This window comes from Fukomys damarensis, unplaced genomic scaffold, assembly GCF_012274545.1.
Source record: "Fukomys damarensis isolate Sample0158 unplaced genomic scaffold, DMR_v1.0_HiC HiC_scaffold_20, whole genome shotgun sequence".
NCBI lineage: Eukaryota > Metazoa > Chordata > Mammalia > Rodentia > Bathyergidae > Fukomys > Fukomys damarensis.
In genome coordinates, this window is record NW_022900932.1 from 27,473,235 (window position 1) to 27,485,317 (window position 12,083).

Sequence of the window (12,083 nt, forward strand, 5' to 3'; positions counted from 1 at the left end):
CATCCTTTCTTACAAGGAAAGGTCAGCTATGTCTTCTGTAGTTATTTTTTAAAACAGACCTCTGGCTTTTACCACATCAGAAAACATGAGTGTCTTAATATTATTATTTGATCAGTTTGCATTAGCTTCTGTTTTAATGAAATAACTCTAATGTATAAACCTACAAAACTGTGATCAACACAACATTTTACAAATAGAAGATTTTCTTGAAGAGGAGTGTTTTCATCTTTATATGCCTTTGAGTATTGGATAGAGCATAATTTTAAATACAAAAGAAACATATAGAAAAGACATATGGTAAGGATTTGTGGTCAGAACTATGTGAGTATTTAGCTGTCTTCTTAGAATGGGTACAAATTTATACTCTTCATGATTTTTTGGTCACTGGTTTATTTTGTTAATAAGGTTTTTCACTAATAAATGAAATAAAGTCACTAAAGGCTAATGTCCTACTGGTAGGTCAAACACGATGATTCCTGTGGTCTTCAACCTAGTAAGTGACCCCCATAACAGTTTCAAGAGAGTTAGGCTGAAAAAGTTCTGATTTATCCTTTAAATGGTAATGAGAGAACATATAATTCTGCAGATGGAAGTCATACAATACATTGTATTTAGCCTGCGTGTACAATAATGCTATAGATGTAAAAAGAAAAAAATATGTAAAAAAGATAAAAGTCACATGATCATCTCAATAGATGAACGAAAAGCCTTCAGCAACACTCAACATCCCTTCATGATAAAGTCCTTGAAGAAACTAAATGTAGAAGAATCTTCCTCATGGTAGTAAAGACTATAAATGATAAGCACCAAACCAACATCAAATTGAACAGAGAAAAACAGAAAGCATTTCTTTGAAAATTAAGATAGAGATGAGGTTGTTTACTCTCAACACTCTTATTTAATATAGCACTTGGAAGTTTAGCTATAGCAATTAGGCAAGAGAAAGAAGGGAAAGGAAGAAGTCGAATTATCTGTATTTGCAGATGATATGATCCTATACATAAAGGACCACAAAAACTTTATCAGATGACTTTTAGATCTCATAAATTCAACAAAATCATATGATACAAAATCAACATATAAAAATCAAAAGCTTTTCTATACATCAATAACCTGTTTTGAAAAAAAATCCCCCAAATAATTGCATTCACAATAGCAACAAAAAATAGCTAGGAATAATCCTAGTCAAGAATGTGAAGCCCGGAATTTAGCTCAGTGCACTATGCCTGCCTTGCCACGTCAAGGCCCTAAGTTTGATCCCCAGTACCAGCCAAAAAAGAAAATGAGAAATAAGAAAAAAAATGTGAAATGTGAAGACACCTGAACAATGAACATTATAAAATAGTGAAGAAAGAAATTTACCAGAGACCCCTGCAGTTAGGTTCCAGTACCCACCTGCCCAGCATACAACAAAGGTCTGACAAAAAAAAAAATACACTAAGAAATAGAACTAAGAGAGAAAAATTGGGGTTCCAGGACCAATGCCGGGGCAACTGACAAAGACACTGGCAAGTCCCAGGCACTGATTTTTATTGGCAATTAGTTGGGGTAGAGGCAAGAGGTATGGGCAAAGAGGAGTAATTCCTAAATTAATGTAAACAAGGCTTGTAAAGCACAAGACACAGCACTCTCAAATTAGGAAGAGAATAGACAAAACATATGGTTATAATTAGAACATTGCTCTTCTAGTCAGAAGATCTGAGTTGAGGGAATGGAATCTGGGTTTGAGTTACACTGACCTTGGCATGTAGTCTTTGGCCAGATTCCCTTCTCAAATCAAGTCAATTGTGGTGTTAACTCTTCACAACCTGCTTTGGGCACAATGAATATTATGGTCCTCTGTAGAAATGAACATACTAGAAGATAGAAAGACCCTCCATGTTCATGGAATGGCAGAATCAATATTGATAAAATGGCTTTTTTACCAGGAATTATCTAAAGATGCAGTATAATCCTTGTGAAAATACCAATACATTCTTCACAAATGTAATCATATACGAGAAAAAAATATTAAAATTCCTATGGAAGTATAAAAGTCCAAAATAACCATAGCAGCTGTCAATAAAAAGAGAAATGGCGGAGGAATCACAAAATTTGATTTCAAAATGTCCTGTGAAGTCCTAGGAACAGAAGCAGCATGGTACTGGCATGAAAGCAGGCATGTAGACCAGTGGAATAGAACAGAGGACATAGATATCAACTCATGCAGCTACAGTCATGTGATTCTTGACAAAAGGAACACAAAAGCCAAAAACCAAAAAACAGCTTCTTTAGCAAACAGTGCTGCAAAAAATCTGCATATCCAGTCATAGAAAATTGAAATTAAACCCTATCTCTCATTCTGTAACAAAAATCAATTCAAAATGGATCAAAGACCTAACTATAAACCCTGAAACTTTGAAGCTGCTAGAATAAGACATCAAGGAAACACTTCATGATATGAGCACACGCAGTGATTTCCTGACTAAGACTCTAATTGCTCAGGAAATAATAGCAAGGATGGAAAAATGAGATCGCATCAAATTAAAAAGCTTCTGCACAGCAAAGGAAACAACCACAGAGTGAAAAGCCAGCAAGTCTCCAGAATGGGAGAAGATCTTTGCCAGACACTCTTCTGACAGAGGATTAATATCCAAAATATATGAATCACTCAACATATTAACACTCTCCCAAAATCACAAATCAATAAATAGGAAAATGAACTAAGCAGACACTTCTCAAAAGAAATACAAATGGGCAATGACCACATGAAAAAAAAATCAACATCTTCAGCTATCAGGGAGTGTGAATTTAAACTACACTGAGATTCCAACTCACACCAATCAGAATGGCTATCATCCAGAATCGTAAAATAACAAATGCTAGCCAGGGTGCTGGGAAAAAGAAAAATTATGCATAGTTGGTTGGGAATGTAAATTAGTACATTTATTTTGAAAATCATTATGGAGATTCCTCAAGAAACTAAAAATAGAACCACCACGTGATACAGCTATACTAATCTTTGGTGTATACCTGGAGATATTAAAGTCTGACTCTCCTCCTCCTTCTCCTCTTCCTCCTCCTCCTCCTCTTCCTCCTCCTCCTCTTCCTCCTCTTCCTTTTCCTTCCCAGGGATCAAACTCAGGACCTTGTGCTTGGGAGGCAAGCAGTTGCACTACTGAGCTAAATCCCCAGGCCCTCCATACCCATTCTTATTGCACCATACATCACAATAGCCAAACTACGGAATCAGCCTGTATACCCACCCACTGATAACTGAATAAAGAAAAATGGATTTATATATGCATATTATATTATGTATACAATATAATATATCACACATATATAAACACAATGGAGTATTATTCATCCATGAAGAAGAACAAAATTATGTTATTTTCAGGAAAATGGATGGAACTGGAGATCATCATATTAAGTCAGATTCATATAAGCAAAGACATGTTTTCTCTCCTATGTGGAATCAAGGGTGGGGAGACAACATGAATGTAGAAAGAAACTATCACAGAAGAGAAGGAGGATTGGAGAGGGAGAGGTATGGGCAAAGAGGAGCAATGGGGGATAAAAATGATCAAAGAACTTATACTCATGTATAAATATGACAAAATGAAACCTATTACTATGCACTAATAAAAAAGAAAGAAAAATACAAAAAGCAATTGAATTTGTAAGTGATTGACTTCATTGTTATGTACTGACTTGAGTATAGAGACTATTCTGATAGCTAATCAATTTTGAATATATTTATAGTTTTCTAAATTTTTACCTAACTCTCAGATTTAGTCTTCTTGCTTTAATCAAGTGCCTTACTCTTTGCAATTCGTATGTAAGAACATTTAAAAATCTTACCCTTATAAAACTCACTTAGGAGATGACATCACAGACCTCCCATAGTTGTATATGCTCTATGAGTGATTATTTGGGAGTGTTAGGTAATGGTTTTCCATAACCAGTTAGTACTATCTTGCAATATACAGGTCATGCTACAACTTGTGTTGAAAACTATACTCTCATTTTGAGTCCATCTGTCTGTTGCTTTTCCTCTAATCGCTCCCTTTACAGTGGGTCCGTCTGCTTTTCAGGCAAAAATTCTGTCTCTTTCAAACCAAGAAAAACTATTTTTTCCTAAAGATCTCTTCAAGATAATTTTGTAATTTGCTCATTTGTTTTTGGTCAATTTGTTGAAAAAATGGCCTCTCACTCATCATCTTTACTTAGTTGCTCTGTGCCCTGCAGTCTCTCATCTCTTAAAATCGTCTCCTCACTGGTTCCCATTTTCTTTGGTATGTGGACATTGTCCTTCTGCCCCTTATAGCCACTCTTCACCCTTTCCCACTGAAAGGCTACTCATTCTGGGGTCTACTAGCTGGATCTATATTACCCTATAGTTTATGTTTGGTATTGGCCAATGGAAGCACTAATAGTTAGTTGGAAGGCGGAGGGGTAAGGTCAAGGTGTTCCTTCTCTCAGCTCCCCCCATGTAGGATTACAGATTAGAAGCAGCTGTATTCCTACACTGAAGACCTGCAAGGCCACACCTTGTCCCTTGACCCTTTGTCAATTCAGTGCCCTTAGATTTGGTAATCATCTCTCTCTTTACCTTTCAGGCCTGAGGATAGTAATGGCTCCCTCCTGCTGCCAACCCTGGAATGCTTTATTTGATTTTCCTCATGTCTCCCTAAATATTTTTCAATATCTCTTTTACTAAACTTTCCACTTTCCTCAGTTACCATATTTGTGCTTTCTGCTTCCTGATTGGACTTTTACCCATATCACCAAATGTTAACTTGAAGATTTTAACAAGGAAGACTGTGTCTGGCTTGTTCCAAGCCATTGTTACTGCCAATAACTCACTGTGCAGTGAACAGCACTGTCCGTAAGTGATCCCGGGCACTTGTAGGTTTCCAGACAATTATCTAGGTGGGGCTACACCCCAGTTCATCCACTCCTCAGCTGGAGAGGTTGCTTCCAAATTGAACCATACTCAGGATTGACAGTAGACAGAGGGACAGCTGCAAGTGGGGCCTGCGCTATCCACACCTTGCGCCGCTGGCTATTTCGAACAATTTATATGTCTTGCTGGTTGAAAATCCTGTATTTCCAGTGCCAAGAAGACTACGTAGTTCCCCTGTTGACAAGACTGCTTTAAAATTTACCCCACAAAAAGGCAACAACAACAACAACAACAACAACAAGAAAATCCAAACAATAACAACAACAACAAAAGCAGATTCTATGGGCCTTGATGTGCCTCTCCAGGCATGATGGGAGTAGAGGAGGAACAGTAATTTACTCATACTCTCGCTTCTCCTGGTCTTGAAGCTTTGACCTCCCCCAATAAAACTATAGCCCATTATGTGATATTGTAGAATTCACAGAAGCCAGAAGGGTCACGCTTGATAGGGATGGGTCCTTGTGAGAAAGAATGTTGTTCACAGATTTACCTGTCCCAGTACATTTAAGTTCATATTCTATACTTTCACCCAAGTTCCATCTATGCAGTGTCTCTTATCATAATATTTACATTTGTGGTTTCATCACTTCTTTACACTGATTCCTATTTGGGAACTGATAATTTAATGCAAAAACCAAGTCGACAAATTTAAGCAATGACATACATGCTTTGCAAAAATGCTTCAGGTGAGAGATAACTTGCTCCTGTTGTAAGAATGTCAGTCAAGGCCCTAAAGCATAAAAAACTTTAAATGCATGACTTCAGCTAGCATTGAAGTTTTTGATAAAATTAATTCATCCTATGCTTTAAATTTGTGAAATATATATGGCCAAAACTATTTCTATAATTTTCTTTGCTTTTGAAAACTGTCTCAAAGTGGCTGGGGGCTACTTGATTAATGGGAGGAAACTCTACTGTTTTGTGAACACATTTTTGAGGACCACTTCTCAGGGGGATTTTGAAAGGGTTTTTGACCGAGCAAACATTGTCCCCTTCTCTTCACTACTCCTTACCTCAAACCATGTTTCAACATAGCAATTTCTAGTTTATCTGTGTTACATAATAGCTTTCATGTAAATTTTGTGGAAGGATGGATCTTGAGCTTTAAGAAGTTTGAAAGCCACCAAATACTTGGCATGGAAACATCATCTCTGAAAATTCTATTGCAGTATAATTTCCCAAAATATCCATTGACTGAGACATCCACTTTGGCAAATATGCAGCATTACTGTTATTAAAGATTTCTGGTGCACATTCATGGCATGATTCCAGGCAAGTGAAATAACTTATATTGTCCCACTCAATCATTGGTATCAGATTAAAAGAAAGGCAGAATGATTTTGTTTGTAGAAAAGGACACTGAAGCTCAGAAGGATGGGGTAACTGACCTGATATCATATGGTTAAATATGTGGCAGGCAGGTTTTTGTGATTCCATAGCCCACTCCCTCTGTCTCTCCATATTGCACTACTTCAGCGGTGGGGCACACTCTAGAGCGTGGGTGGGCAGTTGGAATTTATCTCCGGAGCCTGTCCATCCCTCCTTCCATGCCTTTCCTCTTGTCCCCTCCCGACCTTCCCAAGTGTTTTGCAATAACTGCTAACTCTCTTAGCATTTATTCTTGGCAGGTTATCAACCTGGATACACAGTAATAACTAAAGTATAAGATGATATGGCTTAACACCTACCAGGGAGGGCTTGTACTGTATTAGGAGACTTCTAAAGTTGGAAAATTATTTTGCAGCTCAAGTAAAAGAGGTTAATAAGATGGCCATGTTGTAAAAAAAAAAAATGGCCATTTTTAAGGTTTATATCTTAGAAACAGAAAATCCTTTTTTGGTGGCTTTTTAGACCCCACTTAAAGACAACTTTATTCAAACGATGTGTGTCAGAAGCTGTTACTGTGACTTCCTCAACCCTCCATAGCATCAGTTACATTGCTTTGGCAAGCATTCATTAAATAGGTAAAGCAGGATGATGAAAATTTAAATGCATAGGAAACATTCTTGCAGCAATGATTATTCCCAATTCTATCACAATAAATGGCAAACTTTAAGCATTATTTTCTTACACTATCAAAAGCCCCATGTGTATCCTTTTCAGATGAATTCATTTTCATAGGCTAAGCATTTGTACGCAGAAATGGGTGCCATCACTGTGCAGCTTATGGAGGATTGTGACCAACTATCACTGAAATGTCTCTGCTGTTTTAAATTTTCTACTTATCTATGATTGCAGATCATTTGTCTGTGTGTCCTGGGATGCCATGTGTGCTGGGAGTCAGATTGTCTATGTGTGTTGCGAGGCTAGGTCTGAAAGAAGTATGTGGTTATATGTGGCTTTTCTCAAACTAGCTGTCAGAGGGTTAATAGTTTCTCGATTGCTTTTGGATGCTGGTTCTACCGTGCTCATTATGGTGTCACCCCACGGCCACCAGGATCAATGTAGGCACAGCTGTGTACAGGTAGTATAGTGAATCCAGGTGAGTGAGATTTCTGATCAGCTTTAAGTAATCTTAGGAAAAAATAGCTTTGTTTTCATGTAATAAAGAAAGTTCCTCTTAGAAAATCTTTAAACAAGCCCTATGTAGAACATACAAGCAGAATATTTGCATGGAAGAGCAAAAGTAGAAAAATTTTAAAAATGAAGAAAAGGTGTGTGGTAAAAGTAAAGTAACTTCCAGGCTTTGGAGAGAGAGAAAATGCAGTCCAAAGGAAAGGCAGAGTTGAAATCAACGTAACAAGGGATTACATTCCAGTTATTAGAAGTTCATTGAGATTAAGCCACAATGTTCTAGTAGGTTTTGCTTTGCTCTGGAAATTCTCTGCTAATTGCTGGGAAGGTCTCTAGAACAGTGCCTTGTTTGTGATCTACATCCTTTAAACAATCTAATATGAGACTATTTTTTCATTCCATCATTAGGCTTTTGTAAAATAATTGATGCCATAGCCATAGATACAAAGCTGACTGACGCAACTAGATTACAGTTCAGCAGACAAATTAGGCAGCAGAAATATGTTTAAAATGTAGAGTTTTAAGGGATTTGCTGGTTACTCTTGTCCAGGCAGCACAGTGGTAGTGCCTGCCATTCTTGATGTGGTAAACTTCTCCCATGACCATTAGTATTAGAGCCTAATGGTCAAAGGTTCAGGACACAAGGACAGAGGACAGGTCAGAATATACACCTGAATGCTAATCACTCACTTCTCTTGCCTCCTGTGAAATCCATTGGCAGAATTACTGTTACTCTTTAGGCAAGAAGGGAATCATTTTTCTTATGGACACAGCTCTCAAAGCTGGCCTATCTATTCATCTTTAGAAGGAGCATAAACAAGGCTCTGGGTGTGTTGATAAAGATGAACACTTCCCTCTGCTCAGGGAGCTGCCCCTTTCTTCTCTATGAGAACCCACATTGGCTTGGGTTGTAGCATACAAAGAGAGATAAATTCAATATTAAAGCTTTGTTTGTACCTCCATTTCTGATGCTTACTTCTACTACTGCATTGAATATTAGTAACAAATATGGGAGTAAAAAACACTTTCTTCCCCCAATTTAATATCATCTAATGTTTCTGACCAAGGCATTTTCTTACCATTCATTTATCTAACAAAATTTTATGTGTGTAGTGTCAGGCACTGTTCTAAGCAACTGATCAACAAGAGAAACAAAAACACTATCTTCTCAGAAATGCCATTCTAGTACATTCATAAGCCTAGAGTCTATTTCAAGATACACAAAAAAATTATTGTTTTGAAAGCTTTTTTGTCTACACAAGTCTGAGAAGTTCAGATCTACAAAGAGCCTGATACTATATGTGATATTTTTTAAAACTGAAAATCTTATGCCATTGGCTGATCATTAATAATTTGTTTAGAAAGTGGTAAGTGCTATGGGAAAAAAAACAGAACACATTGAGGTGGATCCAAAGTAAGGGATTGAGGGGAATTTGGGTATGATGTAGTATTTGTTTGTATTTTTGGTAGTGGAGATTGAATCTTGGGCCTTTATCACTCTGAGCTATGATTATTTATTTATTTATTGAAACAGGTCTTGCTAAATTGTTACATTGCCCATTTGGGCTGAAAACAATGATTCCTCTGACTCAGCCACCAGACAGAGTACTAGGATTACACTCTTACACCACCACATCCAGCTGTGGTGTAATTTTAGATAGGATAGTCAGGATAGAACCAGGAGAAAGGATAACAACTGAATAAAGCTTATCATTGTCACTGTCATAACTAGCACTCTGGTAACTGCTTTCTGTGCATTATCTTCCTTAAGCATTACAACAGATGTAATCACTGAGGCTTAAAGAAGTTAATTATTTACCCAGTATTGTAGAGCCGTTTAGTAAAGGTGATAGAATATAAAACTTAGAATGATCCAATTAAGATCTTGAGTTATACAATACTATACTGTATGGTGTCTCAGAGCAAGAGTTTACAAGCTGTATTCAGATAATCTACAAAATTTGACTTTATATTAGTTTTTTTAAACATCTGTATTATCTATAGTTTCAAACTAATTTAAAAGCATGTGCTCAAGTGAACTGCAATTTATTTTGGTCATTTTAGAGGCCTAAATATGTGTTAGGTATGAAATGTGTGTTAAGTATGTTTTGCATGTATGCAACACCTTTTTTTCAATCTGTGCATTTGGAATAGTCTATGCATTTTTTTATTGGTAAGCATGTTGCAATTCTGTGTGATTTAGAGAAATTCAGGCCTTAGCCTGTTTGTCCTCATAGCATTGTAAAACAACTCGTGTAGCATTTAGTAAAATGTCTTCTGGTTATAATTTTGCTGAATATTAGAATCATGGACAGCTGGCAAAGGAAACTATAACATATTTATATGATGTCATATGAAAGGTCACTCCAGTACTGTCCATTAGATCAAGGTGTTTTTTACCTGATTTGTATTTGAGAAAAACTAAGATATAATTTGTGATTAAACCTTGATTTTATTTTAAGCTCTAAATTACCTAATTGAAGAGTATTCCAAGACTACTTAGGAAGCTTTCTTTTTTAAACTGCCATTTGCAATTATTTACATAAATCAAGTTTTTTTAATACTGGAAAATCAACTCATAATATTGAAATAGATTTCAGACTGAACCTTACATGACTAGGAATAGACTATGTTAGTTTTTATAGTTATAAACAAATACATATTGAAATAAGTCAATATATGCTTATAGTGATAAGTTCACTATGAACAATATAATAGTGTATGAACACACTATGAATAATATATGTATACAAATAAGAATATTTTCATTTATTTGCCTAGTAAAGCTTAATTAAAGATATCAGGGATGGGTTAATACCCATTAATATAGACATGGAAGTGGATTTCTAAACTTGAAACTACATAAGGAAGTAAAACATTAACAGATTTTGTCTATAGTTCCTCTAAATGAATTAAGGAATATTACTCCTTTTGTGAATATAAGCAGTCCAATGTCCAAAATAGTTTGTTTTGTTTGCTTCATCTATATAATTGTACCTACCATTAAGGAAGTAGAATAGTATAAAAACTTTTGTAATTCCATTAATCATTGACTTTAGTCATTTGAAATTGGAAAGAAGCTGTCTCTGGGCTGGTGAGGGTAAAGAGAAAATTCATTTGAGTTTAAAGTTGCCATTACTGTGTCTACAAACCTCTTTACAATTTTGTGCCTCTTCTCTGGACTCATTTGCAGATTAACAAGTATAGTTCATCTTCTCATCTAAATAGAAAATAGTTGTTCTTTTCCCAGTAATAGAGGGATAGGCATTCTTATTAACAGTACTGTAAGAATTACTCTGGCCACTGTATTAGTTAGGATTCTCTAGGGGAATAATTCAATATAAAATATATGTAGGACTATACAAAGGATTTATGAGGCAACTTTACAGGGTCGGAGTCAGAAAAGTCTCAATCACCATCTGTCAAATCTGAGAGAAAAAATGCAAAATGGCCACCTGGGAGCTGAACTGAAGAGCTACAGGATCCGGTAGCAGTCTAAGGCTGGAGGCCTGAAAACTTAGTTGGGTGCAAGTCGGAGTCAGGAAGCTGAAGTAACTGGAGACCAGTGTCTGAGGCCGCAGTGAAAGCTGAGCTCTTCCAAGGATTTCTTTCTTTTTCTCCCTTTGTATTCAGTCCAAGCTACAAGCTATTACTGATGCTACCATATCTGGGGTGGGATTCTCTCCTGAGTTTACAGCCTCCATGTGAATCATCCACAGACATACCCAGCACTTCACTAATCTGCTAGGGAGTTCTTGACATACTACAATTAACAATTAGAGCCACTAGAGTGAACTGTCTTCACTGGTTGATTAATATTTTGAAGATGGTTTTAATTATGTATAAATCATGTCCTAACATGGGGAAATTAACTGGAAATTTTTGTACTGATTTAGTAAAATTATTGAAATCAATATCAAGTATTAGGAAATAAGACAAATACCTCTTTCCCTATAGAAAAATAAGTAAGTATATATGTGGTGTTGCAAAAGAAGAAATGTTAATGAAAAGAATACGTGAAAGGTATTCAACCTGATTAACACTCAATGAAATGCAAGTCAAACAATCATAGCATCTCTTGCTAATCAGAACTGGACGGTATGCAGGGAAACAGACATTATCATGAACTTTTTCTAGACATGCAAATTTCTGGTCAGGTGAGAATATGCATAAAAATTTAAATCTGCTTGCTCATTCATCTAGAGATGAAATTTCTAGAAATGTTTCCTAAGGACTTGATTGTCTGAAAATATCACCAATAATTTTTAGTGTAAAATTATTAATGACTATGGGTGAAAAGTGAGAAATAAAGTAATATCCAAAAATGGGGGAATAATAGAGAAAATCAAGTTAGATTAATAAAATAAAATTTTTTGTGGTTAAAAAGTAAGATATTTAGGGGCCAGGATTTAGCTCAGCTGTTCAGTGGCCTGCCTTGCAAGCACAAGGGCCTGAGTTCAATCCCTGGTACAAAAAAAAAAAAAAACGTCAGATATTTGCGGACTGGGAATTTAGCTCAGTGGCACAGTGGCAGTCTTGCAAATGCGAGGTCCTGAGTTCGATCCCCATTACCAGAAAAAAAAATAGTAAGATATTTAAGAAATTTTGATATGTTATA